The sequence below is a fragment of the Rhinoderma darwinii genome, chromosome 4 (genome assembly GCF_050947455.1).
Source record: "Rhinoderma darwinii isolate aRhiDar2 chromosome 4, aRhiDar2.hap1, whole genome shotgun sequence".
Lineage (NCBI taxonomy): Eukaryota > Metazoa > Chordata > Amphibia > Anura > Rhinodermatidae > Rhinoderma > Rhinoderma darwinii.
Window position 1 is genome coordinate 112,124,033 of NC_134690.1, and position 25,556 is coordinate 112,149,588.

General features: G+C 44.0%; 1 protein-coding gene across 3 annotated transcripts in view; it reads right to left on the minus strand.

Annotated features, from left to right (window-relative positions):
- The window catches only part of PLS1 (plastin 1), a 157,879-nt gene extending 132,811 nt beyond the window's left edge, over positions 1–25,068 (minus strand). For 2 of the 3 annotated variants that reach the window (XM_075863997.1, XM_075863996.1), the window contains exons 1-2: positions 24,967–25,068; positions 10,049–10,116 (exon numbers count right to left, since the gene is read on the minus strand). The gene's annotated coding sequence lies outside the window, so the exon portion shown is untranslated. The remainder of the gene's footprint in view (positions 1–10,048; positions 10,117–24,966) is intronic. The other variant, XM_075863998.1, reaches the window with a different exon arrangement.
- Positions 25,069–25,556: the final 488 nt, after the last annotated feature.

The window sequence follows — 25,556 nt, forward strand, 5'->3', positions numbered from 1 at the left end:
AATTACAGAGCTGTTTTCTCCTGAAAACAGCTCCGTAATTTCAGCCGTATCGGACGCTGCCGTGTGCACATACCCTTTCTGTTCTGGCAAGTTATTAAAAAGGACATTCAGTTGTATTAATCTTACGGAAAAATGTTAAAGAAAAAAAAATAAAACTTTTCTATGGTGCCCCCTCTTCTGTGTGCGCCACTGAATACAGGTAAATATAAAAAAAAAAGGACGTGAACGTATACTGCCTAAACTTACAGTATGTTATAAAGACACTCTTCTGGCAAACATTAGGCTAATGACAGAAAATGGGCTCCAGACGTACATCACATACAGTGGAGGAAATAAGTATTTGATCCCTTGCTGATTTTGTAAGTTTGCCCACTGTCATGAACAGTCATGAACAGTCTAGATTTTTTAGGCTAGGTTAATTTTACCAGTGAGAGATAGATTATATTAAAAAAAAAAGAAAATCACATTGTCAAAATTATATATATTTATTTGCATTGTGCACAGAGAAATAAGTATTTGATCCCCTACCAACCATTAAGAGTTCAGCCTCCTCCAGACCAGTTACACGCTCCAAATCAACTTGGTGCCTGCATTAAAGACAGCTGTCTTACATGGTCACCTGTATAAAAGACTCCTGTCCACAGACTCAATTAATCAGTCTGACTCTAACCTCTACAACATGGGCAAGACCAAAGAGCTTTTTAAGGATGTCAGGGACAAGATCATAGACCTGCACAAGGCTGGAATGGGCTACAAAACCATAAGTAAGACGCTGTGTGAGAAGGAGACAACTGTTGGTGCAATAGTAAGAAAATGGAAGACATACAAAATGACTGTCAATCGACATCGATCTGGGGCTCCATGCAAAATCTCACCTCGTGGGGTATCCTTGATCCTGAGGAAGGTGATAGCTCAGCCAAAAACTACACGGGGGGAACTTGTTAATGATCTCAAGACAGCTGGGACCACAGTCACCAAGAAAACCATTGGTAACATATTACGCCGTAATGGATTAAAATCCTGCAGTGCCCGCAAGGTCCCCCTCCTCAAGAAGGCACATGTACAGGCCCATCTGAAGTTTGCAAATGAACATCTGGATGATTCTGAGAGTGATTGGGAAAAGGTGCTGTGGTCAGATGAGACTAAAATTGAGCTCTTTGGCATTAACTCAACTCGCCGTTTTTGGAGGAAGAGAAATGCTGCCTATGACCCAAAGAACACCGTCCCCACTGTCAAGCATGGAGGTGGAAACATTATGTTTTGGGGGTGTTTCTCTGCTAAGGGCACAGGACTACTTCACCGCATCAATGGGAGAATGGATGGAGCCATGTACCGTCAAATCCTGAGTGACAACCTCCTTCCCTCCACCAGGACATTAAAAATGGCTCGTGGCTGGGTCTTCCAGCACGACAATTACCCGAAACATACAGCCAAGGCAACAAAGGAGTGGCTCAAAAAGAAGCACATTAAGGTCATGGAGTGGCCTAGCCAGTCTCCAGACCTTAATCCCATCGAAAACTTATGGAGGGAGCTGAAGATCCGAGTTGCCAAGCGACAGCCTCGAAATCTTAATGATTTACAGATGATCTGCAAAGAGGAGTGGGCCAAAATTCCATCTAACATGTGTGCAAACCTCATCATCAACTACTAAAAATGTCTGACTGCTGTGCGTGCCAACAAGGGTTTTGCCACCAAGTATTAAGTCTTGTTTGCCAAAGGGATCAAATACTTATTTCTCTGTGCACAATGCAAATAAATATATATAATTTTGACAATGTTATTTTTTTTATTTTTTTTTTATATAATCTATCTCTCACTGGTAAAATTAACCTAGCCTAAAAATTCTAGACTGTTCATGTCTTTGATAGTGGGCAAACTTACAAAATCAGCAAGGGATCAAATACTTATTTCCTCCACTGTATGTGATGGGAACAGAACAAATCTTAAGATGCAGCCCACTGGAGTTTTTTACATAGCAGAAGAGGAAATCTCAATGGCCCACGTTTACGAATAGGGGCGTAGAGGGGTAGTTGCCAAGATTTGCAACAAGTTTATTAAAAAGCGCAAACCTCTATAGAAATCTGGGGCATTTTGTACTCTTTGACAGGTAAAAGATCATTATGCACCTGCCATAAGCAGATATAAAGGTAAGGGCCTGTTTACATCAGCGTTGCCCTTCTGTTGAGGGGTTCCGTCGGAGGTTTCCGTCGGGTTAACCCCTCAATGGAAAGGCAAACTGAAACCTTAGCTTTCATTTCCCTCACCATTGATCTCAATGGTGATGGAAACGTTGCTAAAGGTTTCCTTTTGTCACCGTTGTGACAGGGTTCTGTTGTTTTTGACTACGCTATTGATTCTGACAAAACAACGGAACCCTGTCACAACGGTGACAAACAGAAACCATTAACAACGTTTCCATCACCATTGATGATGCAAACGGAAGCTTAGTGTAATGATGGGGGTAAGGAAACAGACAAGTGAGCCCTAATCTACCCGCCACTCAGTCCCTGCCTACTTGCAACGACCCGCCCTAGGCGACGGGGTACAACTTGGCGACGGTCCCTACGCTCAATAAGTGCACTACAGACAAACAGACAAGGATACAAAGAAGCAAGGGAAAAGGGGCAGTTGCCCACGGCAACACCGTGAGCAACAAGAGAGGTGAACGAGCCGAGTCAAACCAGGAGTGTACGAGGTACCAAACGCAGAGCAGGAGAGTAGTGAACAAGCTGAGTCAAACCAGGAGTGTACGAGGTACCAAACGCAGAGCAGGAGAGTAGTCCGTAAGCCAGGGTCAATATGAAGCAGGGTCAAATGGTAGAAGAAGCTGCAGCAGGGCCAGGAAACAAAACGAGAAGAATAACAAGCAAGGAGGAACAGGAAAGGCAGGTATAAATAGACAGAGGGCGGGAGCTAGCTCCATCTGGCCAGGCTGTGATAGGCTCTCCCACTCCTAAGCCTGCCATCCTGAGTGGTGGAAGATGGAGTCAGTCTCACAGACATGGAAGCAGGTGCAGACTGATTACCTATGGGCGTGGATACAGAAGCTGTGCCTGGCAGATCCTTAACAGTACCCCCCCTTTTATGAGGGGACACCGGACCCTTTCTAGATGGACCTGGTTTATTGGGGAAACGAAGGTGGAACCTCCTGATCAATACACCAGCGTGAACATCCCGGGCGGGTACCCAAGTCCTCTCCTCAGGCCCGTATCCTCTCCAATGGACCAGGTACTGGAGGGAGCCTTGGACCATCTTGCTGTCCACAATCTTGGCCACCTCGAATTCTACCCCCTCAGGGGTGAGAACGGGGACAGGAGGTTTCCTCGAGGGAGCCAAGGACGGGGAGCAGCGTTTAAGGAGGGAGGCATGAAACACGTTGTGTACTCGAAAAGATGGGGGCAACTCCAGTCGGAAGGGGACAGGATTGAGGACTTCAATGACCTTGTACGGCCCTATAAACCGGGGAGCAAACTTCTTGGACGGGACTTTAAGGCGCAAGTTCTTAGACGATAGCCACACCAGATCCCCGACCATAAACAAGGGGTTAGCAGAAAGTCTTCTATCTGCCTGAGTTTTTTGTATGCTCTGGGACGCCTCTAGGTTCTTCTGAACCTGGGCCCAGACTGTGCACAGTTCCCGATGAACGACCTCTACCTCGGGATTGTTGGAACTACCAGGTGAAACGGAGGAGAACCGTGGATTAAACCTAAAATTACAGAAAAAGGGGGAGACCCCTGACGAGTTACTTACCCGGTTATTAAGGGAAAATTCGGCGAGGGGAATGAATGAGACCCAATCATATTGACAGTCAGAGATAAAACACCTTAAAGAGGCTCTGTCACCAGATTTTGCAACCCCTATCTGCTATTGCATGTGATCGGCGCTGCAATGTAGATTACAGTAACGTTTTTATTTTTAATAAACGAGCATTTTTGGCCAAGTTATCACCATTTTTGTATTTATGCAAATGAGGCTTGCAAAAGTACAACTGGGCGTGTTGAAAAGTAAAAGTACAACTGGGCGTGAATTATGTGCGTACATCGGGTCGTGTTTACTACTTTTACTAGCTGGGCTTTCTGACGAGAAGTATCATCCACTTTTCTTCAGAACGCCCAGCTTCTGGCAGTGCAGACACAGCGTGTTCTCGAGAGATCACGCTGTGACGTCACTCACTTCCTGCCCCAGGTCCTGCATCTTGTCGGACACATCGGCACCAGAGGCTACAGATGATTCTGCAGCAGCATCGGCGTTTGCAGGTAAATCGATGTAGCTACTTACCTGCAAACGCTGATGCTGCTGCAGAATCAACTGTAGCCTCTGGTTCCGATGTGGCCGTCACGATGCAGGACCTGTGAGTGACGTCACAGATCTGCACTGCCAGAAGCTGGGCGTTCTGAAGAGAAGTGGATGATACTTCTCATCAGAACGCCCAGCTAGTAAAAGTAGTAAACACGCCCCGATGTACGCACATAATACACGCCCACTTGGACTTTTACTTTTCAACACGCCCAGTTGTACTTTTGCAAGCCTCATTTGCATAAATACAAAAATGGCCATAACTTGGCCAAAAATGCTCGTTTTTTTAAAAATAAAAACGTTACTGTAATCTACATTGCAGCGCCTATCTGCTGCAATAGCAGATAGGGGTTGCAAAATCTGGTGACAGAGCCTCTTTAAATATTGTTCTAGAGACTGATTAGTCCTCTCGGTTTGGCCATTAGTTTCAGGATGGAAGGCAGAGGAGAAGGAGAGATCAATCTCCAACTTTTTACAGAAGGCTCTCCAAAACAAAGAAACAAATTGTACCCCTCTGTCAGAAACAATATTGACAGGGACCCCATGGAGACGCAGGATGTGTTTGACAAACAAGGTAGCTAACGTCTTAGCATTGGGTAGTTTTTTGAGGGGCACAAAGTGGCACATCTTACTGAAGCGGTCTACTACAACCCACACCACCGACTTGCCTTGAGATGGAGGCAAATCGGTGATAAAATCCATGGAGATATGGGTCCAAGGTCTCTGGGGAATGGGCAAAGAACGTAGTAAGCCCGCTGGTCGGGACCTGGGAGTCTTGGACCTAGCACAAACCTCACAAGCGGTGACGTAGGCCTTAACGTCTTTAGGCAACCCAGGCCCCCAATAGTTTCTGGCAATGAGGTGCTTGGTACCCAGGATGCCTGGATGACCAGATAGTGCGGAGTCATGATTTTCCCTAAGTACCCTTAGCCGGAATTGCAGGGGAACAAACAGCTTGTTCTCAGGAAGGTTCCCGGGAGCTGAACCTTGATCAGCAGCAATTTCAGAGACTAAATCAGAATCAATAGAGGAAATGATTATACCTGGAGGCAAAATACAAGCAGGATCTTCCTCCGAAGGAGGGCTGGCGATAAAGCTATATATACAGTGCATCAGCCTTAATATTTTTAGACCCAGCCCTATAGGTAACCAAAAAATTGAATCTGGTAAAAAATAACGCCCATCGAGCTTGTCTCGGGTTTAGCCTCCAGGCCGATTCTAGGAAAACCAGATTCTTGTGGTCGGTAAGGACCGTTACCTGGTGCCTAGCCCCCTCCAGGAAGTGGCGCCACTCTTCAAATGCCCATTTAATGGCTAAGAGTTCGCGGTTGCCAATATCATAGTTACTCTCAGTGGGCGAAAACTTCCTGGAGAAGTAGACACAGGGATGGAGATGGGTGAGGGACCTGGTACCCTGGGACAAGACAGCACCCATTCCCAAGGCATAGCTAGAGACATAGCAAATTCCACAGACATGATATTAGCAGACGACCCTGAATCCAAGAAGGCACTGCCGGTAGCAGACCTACCACCAAAAGAGACCTGAAAGGGAAGCAAGATTTTATTACGTTTCATATTTACGGGAAATACCTGTGCGCCCAAGTGACCTCCCCGATGATTACTTAGGCACGGAAGTTTTCCGGCTCCTTATTCTTATGCCTAGGACAGGTGTTCACTTGATGCTTGTCATCCCCACAATAGAAGCAGAGACCATTCTTCCTGCGGAACTCTCTACATGGTTGCGGGGACACGGAGGCCCCGAGTTGCATAGGTACCTCCGAGTCTTCCGTGGAAGAACGAAGCAACGGAACCTCGGGAGGCATCATGGGGGAGTCAGAGGAGAAAACACAAAAACGTTCACGTTGTCGTTCCCTGAGACGTCGGTCAAGTCGTACCGCTAAAGCCATAACCTGGTCTAAGGAGTCAGAAGAGGGATAGCTAACTAGCAGGTCTTTCAGGGCGTTCGACAGACCCAACCTAAACTGGCACCTTAAGGCAGGGTCATTCCACCGAGAAGCTACGCACCATTTCCTAAAGTCAGAGCAATACTCCTCAACAGGTCTCTTACCCTGACGTAAGGTCACCAGCTGACTCTCGGCAAAGGCAGTCCTGTCAGTCTCGTCATAAATGAGTCCGAGAGCAGAAAAGAAAAGATCAACGGAGGAAAGTTCAGGGGCGTCAGGAGCCAAGGAGAAGGCCCATTCTTGGGGCCCTTCCTGGAGACGGGACATAATTATACCCACCCGCTGGCTCTCAGAACCTGAGGAGTGGGGCTTTAAGCGAAAATACAGCCTACAACTCTCCCGAAAGGAGAGAAAAGTCTTCCGGTCCCCTGAGAACCGGTCAGGCAACTTGAGGTGGGGTTCAAGAGGTGAGGTGAGGGGCACTACCATGGTAGCATCAGGCTGGTTGACCCTCTGAGCCAGGGCCTGGACCTGTAGGGAGAGACCCTGCATTTGCTGAACCAGGGTCTCAAGGGGGTCCATAGTAGTGTGAGGGACCAGGGTAGAGTAGGTATATGGCTTGTGATTATGTAATGATGGGGGTAAGGAAACAGACAAGTGAGTCCTAATCTACCCGCCACTCAGTCCCTGCCTACTTGCAACGACCCGCCCTAGGCGACGGGGTACAACTGGGCGACGGTCCCTACGCTCAATAAGTGCACGACAGACAAACAGACAAGGGTACACAGAAGCAAGGGAAAAGGGGCAGTTGCCCACGGCAACACCGTGAGCAACAAGAGAGGTGAACGAGCCGAGTCAAACCAGGAGTGTACGAGGTACCAAACGCAGAGCAGGAGAGTAGTGGACAAGCCGAGTCAAACCAGGAGTGTACGAGGTACCAAACGCAGAGCAGGAGAGTAGTCAGTAAGCCAGAGTCAATATGAAGCAGGGTCAAATGGTAGAAGAAGCTGCAGCAGGGCCAGGAAACAAAACGAGAAGAATCACAAGCAAGGAGGAACAGGAAAGGCAGGTATAAATAGACAGAGGGCGGGAGCTAGCTCCGTCTGGCCAGGCTGTGATAGGCTCACCCACTCCTCAGCCTGCCATCCTGAGTGGTGGAAGATGGAGTCAGTCTCACAGACATAGAAGCAGGTGCAGACTAATTACCTATGGGCGTGGATACAGAAGCTGTGCCTGGCAGATCCTTAACACTTAGGTTTTCGTTTGCCTTTCCGTTGAGGGGTTAACCCGACGTAAACCTCAGACGGAACCCCTCCACGGAAGGGCAATGCTGATGTGAACACAGCCTGAACTATGTTTCCTTTTCTCATCAGTTTTCAAATTTGAGGAGGAGAAAACGCAAAACATTGCACAAATTTATTTGACGTTCTGTTGTGATTTTTAAAAAGGTTTTATTTTACGCCAACACCCGGCCTAAACACATTGATAAATGTGGTCGAATTACTTATTTATGTTTACCAGGACTATAATATTAGACTGTGGGGTCACTTTAAGTGACTGGGACTGAGCAGCAATACTAGACACGGCTACCACCAAATGTATGGCACTGTGCCTGGTAAAAGCTGAAGGGGACCCGGTCCCTTCAATCAGCTGATCAACAGGGGTGCCAATAGCCGGATCCCCACCGACCTGATATTGATGGCCTATGCTCATGATAGGCCGTCAATATTAGAGTCCCGAAAAATCTTTTAAACTAAAGTCCAGTTGTGTGCTTAAAAATGATATGTAATTACCTACAATGATTTTCTGTTACATTTCGGTTGCTTGATAAAGATTTATGGCCATTAGCGCCCAAACTACTGTAACTACACTTTGTCTTTATTGTCCGCATTGTCTAATGAGAGGCCGAGATAGTCTGAAATCAATCTCCTGCTTGATCTCCGTTTTTCTACCCTGATGTTTTACACTGCAGCTCTGCTTGTTCAGATTGTCTGCAGACTAAATTTAACACTAGTTACCAAGAAACTATATCAGGTAATTGCCACACATATACTGAAAGAAATAAGCTTTAAAGGGGTTGTCCGGGCATTTCATATCGATGACCTATCCTTAAGATAGGTCATCAGTATCAGCTCGGTGGGGGCACGACTCCCAGTACCCCCACCAATCAGCTGGCTAAAGGGGCTGTGGCATTCGTCTCCCCCGCCTCTTCAGTGTTTACCAGGCACAGCTCTGTACACTTCCGTTGCGACTGTGCCTGGGATTGCAGCTCAGTCCTATTTACTTGAATGGGACTGGAACTGCAACCCCAGATACAGCCACTACGTAAATCTAAGGCAATGTGCCTGTAAACTTGAAAAAGGCTGTGGCTACGAATGCCACGGCCCCATCAATCAGCGGCTTGGTGGGGTGCCTAGAGTCGGACCCCCACTGATCTGATATTGATAACCTATCCTGAGGATAGGCCATCAATATAAAATGCCCGGACAACCCCGTTAAATAGGAGGGGAGTTGTAAATCTGCTTTAATCAACAAGTCATGTTATGTCAAGGATACTAGACAAATATGCCTTTTAGGAGACTGGAGTTATGTATACGACATATTTGAAGGGATTGTCTCTTGATATACATTTGTGACATATCGCTAATATATGCCATCAATTTCCAATCGGCAGACGTCCAGCTCAAATAGGCTCAACGTGGATTTTTCCTGGTGGTCGCATGGTCGGCCCAATATGGTAAATAGCCAACTGTACAACCACCCAGGAAAAGCAGAGCAGAGTCGTTAAGAGATCAAGTGGCACAGAGCTTTCCTTGTGCCATTGCCACTTTGTTCTAGTGATCGGCAGCAGTCACAAAGGTCTGCTTATGATGATCAGACATTGATTCTTGTGCTATCCTATCAATGTATGTACTGAGACAAACCATTTAAGGACTATTTCACACAGAGTTTTTTTTACATGCAAACCGCGTCGGAAACCGCGCCAAAAAACGTCCGAAAATGTCTCCCATTTATTTCAATGGGAGGTGGAGGCGTCTCATGGGAAAAAGAAGCGACATGCCCTATCTTCGGGCAGTTACGTCTCTGACCTCCCATTGACATCAATGGGAGGCAGAGAAAGCGTATTTCACTGTGTCAATGGCTGCGGGTGAAAACCGCCACGAAAAACGTGGCGGCAAACGGCATGCAGACAGATCGAAATCTGCCTCAAAATTCCAGACGGAATTTTGAGGCAGAATTTTCTGCCTACAGAAAACTCTGTGTGAACATAGCCTAAAGGTTTAAAATAGAATAAGGGCTCGTCCACACGTAGCGTAATTGCTGCGTATTGTCCATCCGGAATTGTGGACGGAAAATACGCAGTAGAATACAGTAGCAGCAAAGTGGGTGAGATTTAATAAATCTCTGAGCAGAAATTGACCTGCGATGCATATTTTTCGTACCGCAGCATGTCAATTCCTGCTGCGGAAAGTGGACTGAATTAATGCGTTTTTCAGGGAAGATGTCACCATCTCCCAACATTGTGAAAAACGCAGCAAAATACGCACCATGTCCTGCAGTCAAAAACGCAGGAAATGGTACGTTTTTGCAGCAGCAGATAGTATGCTACTTTCACCGGAATTGATGTAGAAATTTTCTGCAGCAATTCCGTTACGTGTGGACAAGACCTAAGATGTAAACTCTGAGAACTCATCTTATAAAACTAATTTCCCTATTGAATGTACAATGCATGAGGTGGGAAAAGTAAGTATTGCGCTGCATTAAAGCAGAAATACAGTAACCTATGTGAATTGTAACAGCACAGTAAAAACATTTCACGGAAGTGCGAATTCTTAAAAATGACTTACCGATAACAGCCAAACAATGGTCAGTGAGAATGAGCGTATGACCATACCGTCAGGGCTCTGTTTTACACCTGAAATGGAAATAATTCTTTAGCACCGTAAAAATCACTGGAGACTCAATAATATTCCTGCACCTGGGACCTGGTTTTCTAGTTACAAATCTGAACAGCAGCTGAACTATTATTATATCAGAGGAAGAGAAGGCAATGAGAGGAACTCAATGTACATACAGTGTATACTCCCTTGTAGATTGTAAGCCCTCGCGAGCAGGGTCCTCTCTCCTTCTTTATCAGTCTGTCATTCATTAAGATCATGTTCATTGTACTTGTTTTTATTGTCTTGTGAGCTGTACTTAAATGCTTTTTAACCCCTTGAGTACCCAGCTCATTTTGGCCTTGAGGACCAGACCCATTTTTTCAAATCTGACATGTGTCACTTTATGTGGTAATAACTCCGGAATGCATTTACCTATCCAATTGATTCTGAGATTGTTTTCTCGTGACATATTGTACTTTAGGTTAGTGAAAAAATTTTGTCGATAAATTTATTGCTTATTTGTGAAAAACACCAAAATTTTGAGAAAATATGAAGAAATTATGATTTTTCACATTTTAAATCTATCTGCTTGTAAAACAGATAGTAATACCACACAAAATAGTTACTATTTCACATTTCCCATATGTCTACTTTATGTTTGCATCGTTTTTTGAACATCCTTTTATTTTTCTACGACGTTACAAGGCTTAGAACTTTAGCAGCAATTTCTCAAATTTTCAAGAAAATTTCAAAAGGCTATTTTTACAGGGGCCAGTTCAGTTCTGAAGTGGTTTTGAGTGCCCTATATATTAGAAACCCCCATAAAACACCCCATTTTGAAAACTGCACCCCTCAAAGTATTCAAAACAGCATTCAGAAAGTGTTTCAACCCTTTAGGCGTCTTACAGGAATTGAAGGAAAGTAGAGCTGAAATTTGAAAATTTCATTTTTTTTTACAAAATTCATTTGTAATAAAAAAAATTCTGTACCACAGAAGGTTTTACCTGAGAAACGCAACTCAATATTTATTGCCCAGATTCTGCAGTTTTTAGAAATATCCCACATGTGGCCCTAGTGTGATAATGGACTGAAACACAGGCCTCAGAAGCAAAGGAGCACCTAGTGGATTTTGGGGCCTGCTTTTTTTAGAATATATTTTAGGCACTATGTCAGGTTTGAAAAGGTCTTGTGGTGTAAAAACAGTGGAAACACCCAAAAGTGACCCTATTTTTTAAACTACACCCCTCAGGGAATTTATCTAGGGGTATAGTTAGCATTTTGACCCCACAGGTTTTTCGCTGCATTTATTGGAATTAGTCTGTGAAGATGAAAATATACTTTTTTTTCTGAAAAACGTAGAAATTTCGAATTTTTGCAAGGAATAAAGGACAAAAAGCACCCCAACATTTGTAAAGCAATTTCTCCCGATTACGGCAATACCCCATATGTGGTAATAAACTGTTGTTTGGACCCACAGCAGGGCTCAGAAGGTAAGGAACGCCATTTGGATTTTGGAGTGCTGATTTTAACTGGAATGGTTTTCGGTGCCGTGTTATGTTTGCAATGCCCTGGAGGGACCTAAACAGTGGAAACCCCCAAAAGTGACCCCATTTTGGAAACTATACCCCTCAAGGAATTTTTCTAGTGGTATAGTTAGCATTTTGACCCCACAGGTTTTTCGCTGCATTTATTGGAATTAGTCTGTGAAGATGAAAATATACTTTTTTTTCTGAAAAACGTAGAAATTTCGAATTTTTGCAAGGAATAAAGGACAAAAAGCACCCCAACATTTGTAAAGCAATTTCTCCCGATTACGGCAATACCCCATATGTGGTAATAAACTGTTGTTTGGACCCACAGCAGGGCTCAGAAGGGAAGGAACGCCATTTGGATTTTGGAGTGCTGATTTTACTGGAATGGTTTTCGGTGCCGTGTTATGTTTGCAATGCCCTGGAGGGACCTAAACAGTGGAAACCCCCCAAAAGTGACCCCATTTTGGAAACTATACCCCTCAAGGAATTTTTCTAGTGGTATAGTTAGCATTTTGACCCCACAGGTTTTTCGCTGCATTAATTGGAATTAGTCTGTGAAGATGAAAATATACTTTTTTTTCTGAAAAACGTAGAAATTTCGAATTTTTGCAAGGAATAAAGGACAAAAAGCACCCCAACATTTGTAAAGCAATTTCTCCCGATTACGGCAATACCCCATATGTGGTAATAAACTGTTGTTTGGACCCACAGCAGGGCTCAGAAGGGAAGGAACGCCATTTGGATTTTGGAGTGCTGATTTTACTGGAATGGTTTTCGGTGCCGTGTTATGTTTGCAATGCCCTGGAGGGACCTAAACAGTGGAAACCCCCCAAAAGTGACCCCATTTTGGAAACTATACCCCTCAAGGAATTTTTCTAGTGGTATAGTTAGCATTTTGACCCCACAGGTTTTTCGCTGCATTTATTGGAATTAGTCTGTGAAGATGAAAATATACTTTTTTTTCTGAAAAACGTAGAAATTTCGAATTTTTGCAAGGAATAAAGGACAAAAAGCACCCCAACATTTGTAAAGCAATTTCTCCCGATTACGGCAATACCCCATATGTGGTAATAAACTGTTGTTTGGACCCACAGCAGGGCTCAGAAGGGAAGGAACGCCATTTGGATTTTGGAGTGCTGATTTTACTGGAATGGTTTTCGGTGCCGTGTTATGTTTGCAATGCCCTGGAGGGACCTAAACAGTGGAAACCCCCCAAAAGTGACCCCATTTTGGAAACTATACCCCTCAAGGAATTTTTCTAGTGGTATAGTTAGGATTTTGACCCCACAGGTTTTTCGCTGCATTTATTGGAATTAGTCTGTGAAGATGAAAATATACTTTTTTTTCTGAAAAACGTAGAAATTTCGAATTTTTGCAAGGAATAAAGGACAAAAAGCACCCCAACATTTGTAAAGCAATTTCTCCCGATTACGGCAATACCCCATATGTGGTAATAAACTGTTGTTTGGACCCACAGCAGGGCTCAGAAGGGAAGGAACGCCATTTGGATTTTGGAGTGCTGATTTTACTGGAATGGTTTTCGGTGCCGTGTTATGTTTGCAATGCCCTGGAGGGACCTAAACAGTGGAAACCCCCCAAAAGTGACCCCATTTTGGAAACTATACCCCTCAAGGAATTTTTCTAGCGGTATAGTTAGCATTTTGACCCCACAGGTTTTTCGCTGCATTTATTGAAATTAGTCTGTGAAGATGAAAATATACTTTTTTTCTGAAAAAACATAGAATTTTCACATTTTTACAATGAAAAAGGGAGAAAAAGCACCCCAACATTTGTAAAGCAATTTCTCCTGATTACGGAAATACCCCATATGTGGTCATAAACTTCTGCTCAGAAGGGAAGGAGCACCATTTGGATTTTGGAGCGCAGATTTTGCTGGAATGGTTTTCAGGCGCCATGTTGCATTTGAAGAGCCCCTGAGGTATTAGTACAGTGGAAACCCCCAAGAAGTGACCCCATTTTGGAAACTACACCCATTGAGGATTTTGTTTTAGGGGTGTAGTGAGCATTTGGACTCCACAGATGTTTCATAGAAGTCATAAACATTGGGCAGTGAAAGTGAAAAATTGCATTTTTTCCAATAAAAAGTTGATTAAGCCCCAAACTTTTCATTTATACAAGGGGCAATAGGAGAAAGAGCACTGCTCAATTTGTTACCCATTTTCTCTTGATTACAGCAATACCCCATATGTGGCTGTAAACTGCTATATGGGCACATGGCAAGAGTCAGAAAGGAGGGAGCACCATTTGGTGTTTGATCACAGATTCTGCTGGAATATTTTTCAGGCATCATATTGTGTTTTCAGAGCCCATGAGGTACCAATATAGAGGAAACTCACAAGATGTGACCCAATTAAGAAAACGACACCGCTCAAGGTATTCATCTAGTGGTATAGTGAGAAATTTTACTTTTCAGATTAGGAATTAAAACAAAATTGGTAGAATTTTAATTTTAATTTATTTTACAAACGCGTGGGTTTGATGAAACATTTTGGGGATGTATCAAGCACCAATGAGAAAAAAAAGAACTCACAATTCATTCATTTTTTTTTCCTGTGTTCATTGATACCCTATATAGGACCTTTTTGTATTGAGGCACACGGTGAGGCCCGGAAGTGAAGGTGTACCATGAGGCTCTTCAAGGCCTAGTTTTTGCTTGGGTGATTTTGGGCCACCATGGTGGTATTCATCTAGGGGTATAATGATTTTTTGTTTTGTTTTATATATCCAATTGGTGCACAAGTGGACAATTTTTAAATGAAGGTGACATAAAATTTAAGATGAAGTTTATATGGACATCCTGAAAATGGCATGAAAAAAATTAGTAGTCCACTAAAGAATGGTAAATTCTGAAACATTCTTTCATGCAAAGCCCTGGTTTGGAGGGGCAAGTGCTGCATTGATATATTGTATCCTTTCGGATACCCCTCTTCACGCACACGCGACATCGTTTTTGTGGATGGCTCTTTTTTTTCGTTGGGGGGACTTCACTGGGGAAGTGCTGGCCAGGGACAATTCTATTTGCCTCACTTCCTGAAGCCCTGCTACTCGCTCCTTCCTCTTGGTCTTTAAAAATTAATTTTTTAATTACTTTTTCAAGGTACTCGAGGTACCTAGAACGATTGCCAGCACTTCGGTACAAAATAAAAGAATTGAGGAGGGCCATTTCAATTAAATATACAGACAGTTTTTTGTACCATACTTTCGTCTTTCGCATGGCACAGTATGGCTTCATTAGTTGATCTCCCAAATCCACCCCTCCCATATGTTTATTGTAGGCCTGTATGCATACAGGCTTTGAAACAGTGGTGCTTGTTCCACGCACTGAAACTGGGCTTGTGGTGTTGCCATGCATGGTGGAGAGCATGAGGACCTCTTTTTTGTCCCTGAATTTTACCAGGAGCACATTTTCATCATATCGTGCCCTGGTTTCGCCAACTGACAGTTTCTCAGCAAGAAAAGGCTTTGGGAGGTATTTTAGATTCCTGCGAGCAGTGCCACAGGCCATTGTTTTCCTTTCAACAAGGCACTTAAAAAGCGGAACGCTGGTATAAAAGTTGTCGAGGTATAGGTGGTACCCCTTATCCATCAGAGGATGCAGCAGGTCCCACACTATTTTACCGTTTGTGCCAAGAACTGGGGGGCACTCTGGGGGACTAATCTGTTTGTCTTTCCCCTCGTACACACGAAAGGAGTGTGTGTATCCAGACTGGCTCTCGGACAGTTTATATATTTTTATGCCATATCTGGCTCTTTTGTTTGGCAAGTATTGTCGGAAATGAAGCCGTCCTTTGAAATGGACTAAAGATTCATCAATGGCTATGTTTTTTTCAGGAACATAAACTTCTGCAAAAACCAAATTAAAATATGTGATGATGGGCCTAATTTTGAACAGCCTATCAAAATTTGGATGATCCGGGGGGGGCACTGCTCATTGTCAGCAAAGTGCAAAAACTTTAAAAGGGCCTCAAAACGTTTTCGTGGCATCACAGCACGGAATACAGGTGTATCGTACAAAATATCTGTGGACCAATACGATTTGATGGTTGGCTTTTTTACAAGGCCCATGTGGAGCAAGAGCCCCCAGAAGGTTGCAATTTCATTTGCATTGGTTGGGTGCCAAGCTTGGGTTCTGGCATAATGGGATGTCGGATTTTTGCCTAAGAATTGTTGTGCATATAAATTTGTTTGCACAACCATTAGGTCAACTAAAGTATCCGAAAAAAAACATTTAAAAAAATCTATTTCCTGAAAGTCAGTTGGATTTATTTTTATGCCAGGGGCAGAGGTAAACGCAGGAATTTCAGGTGTGTAAGAGGTAGGCGGTAGCCATATGGGGTCACTGGTGCTGGGGTCACTGGTGCTGGGGTCACTTGTGCTGGGCTCATTCGGATCACTAGCCCTGCTTCGTTTCTGAGGGGGTTCCTCATCATCACTGGAGGAGGATAACACAAACTCAGATCCACCCTCACTGGCGCTTTCTGTATCTGTATCTGAACATAAAATGGCATATGCCTCCTCCACGCTAAATAGACGAGACATTACGGGTGTGTAATAACACTGCACTAACCCTGACGTGCAAAACTAAATTCCTGAACAGTATTGGCAAGGAAACTGTGACGTGCAAAAGTAGCACACAAAATTACTACTAAATTACTAAAACTTTTTTTTTATTTTTATTTTTTTGTTTTTTTTTGTTTTTTTATATTTTTTTTATGAAGAACTAAAGGATAGGGCAGTAAAGAGGACTGATGGGCACTAAAGGGGGCTAATATACTGATGGGCACTAAAGAAAAGTATTATATAGGTTTGATTGTTACTAGGGAGGACTGATGGGCACTATAATGAGCAGCAAAGGGGGCTGGTGGGCACTAAAGATTGCTGGTGGGCACTAAAATGGCTGGTGGGTACTAAAGATGGCTGGTGGGCACTGGAGAGGGCTGCTGGGCACTAAAGGGGTCTAATATACTGATGGGCACTAAAGAAAAGTATTATATAGGTTTGATTGTTACTAGGGAGGACTGATGGACACTATAATGAGCAGCAAAGGGGGCTGGTGGGCACTAAAGATTGCTGGTGGGCACTAAAATGGCTGGTGGGTACTAAAGATGGCTGGTGGGCACTGGAGAGGGCTGCTGGGCCCTAATGGGCACTAAAGAATATTATTAGTTATATTCTGAGGGATGATGGGCACTATAAAGGGCAGATGGGAACTATAAAGGGCAGATGGGCACTATAAAGGGCAGATGGGCACTAAAAACGCTGTTTTTCCACTGTTTTTCAACTGTATTTCTGTCACTCTCCGATCTCCTCACAGTTCTCACAGAAATGAGGAGATCAGAGACGCTGACAGGAGCTTTCTCCGGTTTCCTACGTCATAGATAGCTGTCATTGGTCAGTCTCTAAAGACTAACCAATCACAGCAATCGCCGACATCGGGGCATGCAGATCTGTCCCCAGCACGGCAACAGAGGCGGTCAGCTATCACTGACAGCTGCCGCCATGTCGCTATCACTTTGTGATTTCACAGAGTGACAGTTTGATCCTTCGACGTAATAGTACGGCGAAGGTACGCAGGCATATGCGGCCAGCGACGTACTATTACGGCGAAGGTACGCAAGGGGTTAATAAATAAAATAATAATAATAATAATAAAATATGGTAGTCTCTCTTACATAGAGGCAGGCACTTCATGGGCTTGTCCACACGTAACAGAATTTCTGCAGCAATTCCGTTGAAAGTAGCAGACTTTCCGCTGCGGCAAAAACGCCCCATTTCCTGCGTTTTTGACTGCAGAAAATGGTGCGTCATTTTCTGCATTTTTCACGATGCAGGGAAATGGTGATATCTCCTCTAAAAAAACGCAGCAATTCAGTCCACTTTCCGAAGAAGGAAATGACATGCAGCAGTTAAAAAAATATCCACCGCAGGTCAATTTCTGCTCAGAATTTTTGCGCAGCATGTGGATGAGATTTGTTAATTGTCACCCACTTTGCTGCTACTGTATTCTGCTGTGTATTTTCCGTCCAATTCCGGATGGAAAATATGCAGCAATTCCACTACTTATGACAAGCCCTAAGGGTGGAGTGAAACTCATGGCAATTTATTTACATGTAGTAACTAGTAACACTATGAGGCATATTTTGTGTTTTCATTATTCCAAGCAAAGGTTACGACTATAAAGCCTATATTAAAAAAAAAAGATTTTACATTTAGTTGCTAAAATCAGCAATATTCAACCATAAAATCCTAGGCTGAGTTACTTCTAGTTTCATTACAGTCTAATAGGAAGGCTGTATGATCACCTCAGAGGCAGATTCCCCTGGTGAATATGATGGGACCACGGGGCAGTATTGCCAACCTTCTGTTTTATTCGGGACAACTTAGCCAAAAATCACAGACAGACAAAACTTTCATAGACAAACTGGAAAATAATGACGGTTCCAATCACACTAACCTGAGAAAATAGACTCCAAATAAAGGCAATCGGCGCTACAACTACGCACAAACTCCAGGTAGAAAAACGGACAGTAGTCATTCTAGGTGCGGCACAGTAAAAATCAATCCGGCTTAAGAAAATAGCATAAGAAAAATAAGGCTGGGTTTACATATATCAGTAGCATCTGGTCAGTTGTTTTAGCCTTAAAGCCTGTGCACAGGAGAGTAAAAATTACGCAATTACGGACCCATTCACTTCTATTGTCCACGGACACCTTCCCATTAATTTACAGGAAGGTGTCCGGGCCGTAGAAGTGTACTGCAAAAAATAGGACATGTCCTATCTTTTGTTTTTTACGGGCTGTGCTCCCATACTTTGTGATTACGGGCACGGCTGTGTGCATGGGGTTTTAGCTGGACACAACTGGTGACATTTTTGTGCACTCTGTGCACTGGTCCGGCATTCATACAGTAGCTGGACTTTTGTCGGACAAAAAAATGCTGCATGTATAATTTTTCTGTCTGGCGAAGGTAGACATCTGGCGTTTAAATAGATGCAACTGATGCCACAATGGCTTCCACAGGAAAGCATGGGATCAGTTCTGGCATCAGTTTTCCTAACATGCCAGGGGGAAACTACGCCGGATTGCCGGACATATGGAAACCTGGCCTAATAAGCACGGCACTCACCCAGATCGCTTTACATCTTTATTTTCGTATTAGTCCAGACCCAAAAATAGACACACTCGGCATTAGAGCTGGCATGCCTCCTTAGCACTAATGCCGAGCATATCTGTTTTTGGATATGGACTAATACAAAAATAAAGATGTAAAGCGATCTGCATGACTGTCGTGCTGGTTATTTCTCCTATGCAATCTATTTTTTAATTAGGACATTGCATGGTTGCCAACATTTAAAAAATCTTTCCAGGGACACTTTGGTTATGGAGATGGATTGGGGCAGAACATAGGTGGTGGTGGTGACTTATGAGCGTGGCTTATCTGATGGGCATAGTTTATGGGGTGCGGTTTATCTGGTAGGTGTGTCTAATGGGGGGGGGTGTGGTTTTCTTCTCAGAATTTCTGCACTAGTTTGGCTGACAACTGCTATGATGGCCAGTATCTCTCTCTCTGGTTATCTGGATGTATACAGGCAGGTGAAGTCTGACTTTATCACAAGGGTCTGGGAAAACTTTGTGACAGTGTGTGGGAGTTTGTGGTGGCCATATTAGCTGTCCCTCAGCATTCCCAGAAACGGATATAACTGGGCAAAGGTTGAAAAAAGAACTTGAAAGAAGGCAACATCTCAAGATCTTATAATTGAAGTCATTCATATCTTCTATAAATATTACCCGTCTTTACCTGCAACTCGGCTGCTAGAATTGCCCTATACTGTAGGCCGAAGATACAGGTTTGAGAAACTGCGGCCAAGGATAAAAAGAGTAATAAATAGAAACAAGAATTACTAGTTATGACACGTATGCTAAGAACGACAGGTCCAATCTGTGAGGAGACACAATTCACAGGATTTCTCACAACTACCACACACCAAGAACACCGCTTAGAGGCAATAAGTAACTCAATATCGTTATATTTACTAGTCTCTATATCGCGGGGACTTCCTCACCTCCAAATCCTCCTCTGCGGTCTCCTTTCAGGTAGCAAACTGTACACCGTGTCTGTACAGCGGTCTATTTTACTCAAGTTTTGCCCCGCTCCTGAGCGGCCATTATGTTGAAAGACTCATCAATCTAGTCTGCCCTAGCTACCGTTCCCCAATTAGGGGCAAACACAGGATTTTTACAGGGGGTATCCGAATGCATACTTTTTAAACCAAGTTATTTTCGCCACGCTCCCTCTACCCTTGGGTTTTTGAGCTATGAGTATTGGTCTGCATGTATCCACCAGTCAAGCCCTTTATATTAAAAGCTCTAAAAAGAAAAAAGGGCTAGGCGATATGTGCTGACCACTACTAGTAGAGTAAAAACCAGTGTAGATAGTGCCACTTTCAGTGACCCTTGTAGATTGTGCTCCACACTGCCCCCTGTAGGTAGCAACACACACACCCTGTAGATAGTGCCACACACTCCCCCTTTATAGATAGTGCCACAAGCCCCCTGTAGATAGTGCCACACACCCCCTGTAGATAGTGCCACACGCATCCCCTGTAGATAGTGCCACTCACTTCCTCTGTAGATAGTGCCACTCACTTCCTCTGTAGATAGTGCCACACAGCCCCATGTAGATAGTGCCACGCCCCCTGTAGATGGTGACACACACCCCTGTAGATGGTGCCACACTCCACCCTTTTTAGATAGTGCCACACACTCCCCCCTTGTAGATGGTGCCACGCACTCCCCCTTTATAGATAGTGCTGCACAGCCCCCTGAAGATAGTGCCACACACACCCCTGTAGATAGTGCCACACAACCCCCTGTAGATAGGGCCACACAACCCCCTGTAGATAGGGCCACACAACCCCCTGTAGATAGTGCCACACACTCTTCCCTTGTAGATAGTGTCACACACTATCCCTTTATAGATAGTGCCACACTGCCCCTCTATATATAGTGCCACACACTCCCCCTTTATAGATTGTGCCACATTCCCCCCTTGTAGATAGTGCCACACACTGCCTCCTTTATATATAGTGCCACACACTCTTCCCTTTATAGTGCCACACAGCCACCCCCTGTAGATAGTGTCCTGATGGCCCCACCAACAAAAAAAAAAACATACTCACCTAGCACCATTCCCACGAAAAACGGAACTCCAGAGCCTCCTCAGTTCTGCCTGCAGCCTATGAGGCGCCGAGACAGGGTCCTTGTGTAGGCCGGCGCGATCCAGTGACGTCATCGTGCTGGGATGCGCAGGGATCCTGTCTCAGCCTAACATGGCCTGTAGCCTAGTGAATGGCAGAGCAGGGAGGGAATAGTTTCCTGCTCCTCTATAGTATTCAATTGTATCTGCGTCCTGAGGACGCAGATACAATTGAATATGAGGGGGCGGGGTTTGCCGAAACCCGTCTGGGACAGTGTGTCCGTACCACACGTCCTGGCAAATTCGGGACTGTTGGCAACTATGGACATTGGCCAAATATCACCTATTTTTCGAATTGTCTGAACAATTGACAACCTTACTGGGGAAGGGCTACATTACACAGAAAATCAAAGGTACAGTCATATGTGACTTCTATTATTCCTTACGGTAAACAAATAAGTTGCATTTGACGATCACAAAATTTCCAAAAATGTAATCACATGCAACATCCAACCAGGGAATATAAATTAAATGCAGTGCAGTCAGAGTACTTGTTCAATTTGGAGACCTAAACACTATAATATATAATTGAATCCACACGTGTGTAGAAAATAAGTAGTTCAGGATATGAACAGTATTGGGTAGATGGAGGTTTACCTAGATAAGCCAATAATAATCATCTTATTCCATTTTAAGTCTAGTAGCTTCTTCCTGTCTACTTTCAGTATTAACCACCAAATTCAGCAGTTTTAGAGGTTGCTCTTCCTTGCTTGGTTTAAGTTCCCCCACAGGTAAAATTCCTAGCGCCACTGACTGCAAAAGGGGTTAAGTGGGGTCAAAAATATGTAATCTTAGGGTACCAGGAATTATATGGGTTGCCTTGCCCTGTGGTCCCCCGGGTCCCCATCAACATACTATATACTTTTGCTTATGCCACGGTTTAGTTTGCTTATGGAGAGCAGGCTGCAGGCTGTTGCAATACTGTAGTCTGTTCAGAAGTTGCTTGGAAAACACAGAATTATTCCACTAAGGCCTTCTTCTTACGAGCGTGTCCGTTTTGCGTGCGTAAGAATTGCAATGTTTTGCGCGCGTTGCAGTTCCGTGTGTCATTCGTGTACGGTGCGTGTCTGCTTTTTTTTACGCGCGTATGTCATCCGTACGTCACACATTTTTTACGTCAGGAGAAAAAAACGAAGGAGGTGTTTTTCTTTTTCTCATCATTGCTTCAGCAACTGTTGAGTGAATCACGGACAGCATACTGAGGACGTCCGTGTGCTGGCCGTGATTTTCACGCACATATTGACTTCAATGGGTGCGTGATGCGCAAAAAACGCACATGTATAGGACATGCAGTGAGTTTCACGCAACGGACACACACGCGTGAAAAACACTGAATGTCCCCATTGGATTGCATAGGTCTGTATGACGTCCGTTGTTTTAACGCGCGTAACATGGACGTGAAATACGCTCGTGTGAATAAGGCCTAAGGCTTCCCTACTCTTTCTGCAAATCATTCTTGGTTGTGGAATAAGTGATTTGACCAATGAAAGTATAAGGGTATGTTCACACGTGCACGTCCGTTACGGCTGAAATTACGGAGCTGTTTTCAGGAGAAAACAGCTCCTGAATTTCAGACGTAATGGCATGTGCAGGCGTTTTTCTCAGCGTCCATTACGGACGTAATTGGAGCTGTTTTTCTATGGAGCCAATGAAAAACGGCTCCAACTACGTCCCAAGAAGTGACATGCACTTCTTTGACGCGGGCGTCTTTTTTACGCGCCGTCTTTTGACAGCGGCGGGTAAAAAAATTGACCGTCGGCACAGTACATCGTAAAACCCATTCAAATGAATGGGCAGATGTTTGCCGGCGCTTTGGAGCCGTATTTTCGGACGTAATTTGAGTTTAAAACGCCCGAATTACGTCCGTAAATAGGGCGTGTGGACCCAGCCTAATAGGAAATTGCATATAATGTAAATTGTCCAAATGTTTAAGGCTGGATTCACACACAGTATTTTGCTGTGTTTTTTGTGGCGTTTTTTGCAGCATTATTTTAGTGCGGCCAGATGTTACATTAACAGGTTCCCGACCGCTGGCTGTATTTATACGGCCAGCGGTCAGGGTCTCTGAAATCCGCCATATAGACTAATTACGGCGGCACTTCAGAGACTGTGCACGCACGACCGCGTGCACACAGCTCTGTGCCCTGGCTGTTGCTAACAGCTCGGGCACTGGTCAGAGTATCAGGGACCAATCTGATGGTCCCTGAACATGTGGTCGCTGTGAAAAGAATCACAGCGACCACATTTGTTTTATTTTGACTTTTCTGGCAGCAAATCTCCTGCCTCTTTTCTTCTCCTCAAACATTGTTTCAGTTTGAGAAGAAGAGACTCGAGAGAATTGCTGCCAGAAGAATACTGTGAAAAAAAAGTGTTAGGCCTCATGCACACGACCGTAAAAACACCCGTTATTGCGGGTCGTAATTACGACCCGCAATAACGGGCCCATAGACTTCTGTTAGTCACGGGTACCTTCCCGTTTTCTCACGGGAAGGTGCCCGTGCCGTTAAAAAAATAGAACATGTTCTATTTTTTCATTTTACGGGCCATGCTGCTATACTTTATAATGGGAGCACGGCTCGCAAAAGCGGCCGGCTGCCCGTGGCCGCCCGCGAACGGCCGTGCTTGTAATTACCAGCACTGTCGTGTGCATGAGGCCTTCCACTGTAAAACATTCTCTGTATAGATAGATTTCTATCTATCTATACAATCTATCTATCCATCTATCTTTTTTTCTATCTATCTACCTTTCTTTCTTTTATTCTATTAGAATAGGCAGGTAGGGAGTATATAATTATATATATATATCCACATATATATAATATATATAGCAATAGCGGTTTATTTTTTTGTTAGCGGTAGTGTAGATATATATAGCAGTTAGTTTGTGTGTTTTATATAAAAAAAAAAAATAATAATAATTTGTTTAGTTAGTGTTAGTGACGTTATGGCAAGGAAGTTGTTTAGCGCCGAGGTGGCATACGCCATGCTGTGGTCTGAGTCGGAGACCGCATCAGAGATGGCGTCAGAGATGGAACCTGTTTTGGGCAGTGACGATGACAGCGTCACTTCAGGTTCATCTTCAGGGGACGTTGTCCCTGATGCAGTTGAAACTGCAGAACATGAAAGCGCAGGGCCTAGTAGCGCTGTAGCACGGGACAGCCTGGTCCCTCCAGTCCAGGCTCTTGTATGGGCACCTGCCCCATCTTTTGGGCCTAGAATCCACGGATTTACTGCCACTCCTGGCATAACCGTGGACAATACAAGTTTTGTCCAAATGGATTACTTCCATTTATTTATAACGGACGACATCCTAAATCAGATTGTCCACGAAACAAATTTATATGCCACTCAATATATAAGGCATATCCCATAAGATTCTCTATAGGACTTTTCCCATAGGATTCTCTATAGGACTTTTCCCATAAGATTCTCTATAGGACTTTTCCCATAGGATTCTCTATAGGACTTTTCCCATAGGATTCTCTATAGGACTTTTCCCATAAGATTCTCTATAGGACTTTTCCCATAGGATTCTCTATAGGACTTTTCCCATAGGATTCTCTATAGGACTTTTCCCATAGGATTCTCTATAGGACGTGTGCGCCGGCCGAGTCCCGTCAGTGATCCGAGGTAAGATAGGACATGTCCTATCTTTCCCCGGATCGGAGACTCTGATCATTTTTCACGGACCTGATTCACCCGCTAAAGTGAATGGGTCCGTCAAGACTATCGGGTGCCACAACGGTCGTGTGCATGAGGCGTGAGAGCTTTACTTCACAGTCTCACTAGTAGCTCACAAAGTTGACACAAAGTTGCATCATTTTGAATGCAGAATGAAACATTTCCAAAATATCTAAGAAAAAAAAAAAAAAGGATCGGCTCCTGTACCTCTTTTATTGTATTCGCTATTACTGTTGGTGAATACACAGGTAGAATAATAAAGTTACTATCTACTTCCCCAATCTTAGAATGCTGCAGGATGCTCAGATCCCATAAATAAATGATTAACATTATGTATTACAGTTTTGTCTGTGCAGAACACATAAGTACGTCTACATAAAAAGTTTTTATACTTACTTAAATTCTTGCACATCCTTCATGGCACAAAGTTTATTAGAAATGCTGTAAAACGTTAGACTGCAGCTTCTGAGACTTGTGTGTCTCTCCACACTACCTGCATTCAGCTAGTAACCTGCTACCTGAGGGGCATTCCCAGGGTCCAATCATACTGCAGGAATGAGACAGATGGGCGGAGCTGGTCAAGCACCATTTCACATGATTGGCAGTTACCAAGGATCAGGTTGCAGTGACGTGCTTTAAATGTCCTAGTCGCCATGGTGATCTGTAGACGCTGTGGAAGGGTTATACCTCGCACTGCAAGCTGTGCTGCAGCGTACAAGGCGAATAGAATTCAGACCTCATACAATAACCTAGAAAAATAAGTTCATGAAAGAAAAACATTATTTTCTGACACTTCAGCATAGTTAATGAGAACATATTAAGGGCTTATGTCAGAAAAAAATTAAAATGTGCTCCCCCCAATTTACCGTTACTGCACGAATGTTATTTAATGAACGAGACAAGCACAAATTTTGTGTCAGGGGCTACTTGTGTATAATACATATAATGCATTGAAGAGGGTATGAAAAAAAGGATTCCGCCTTTGT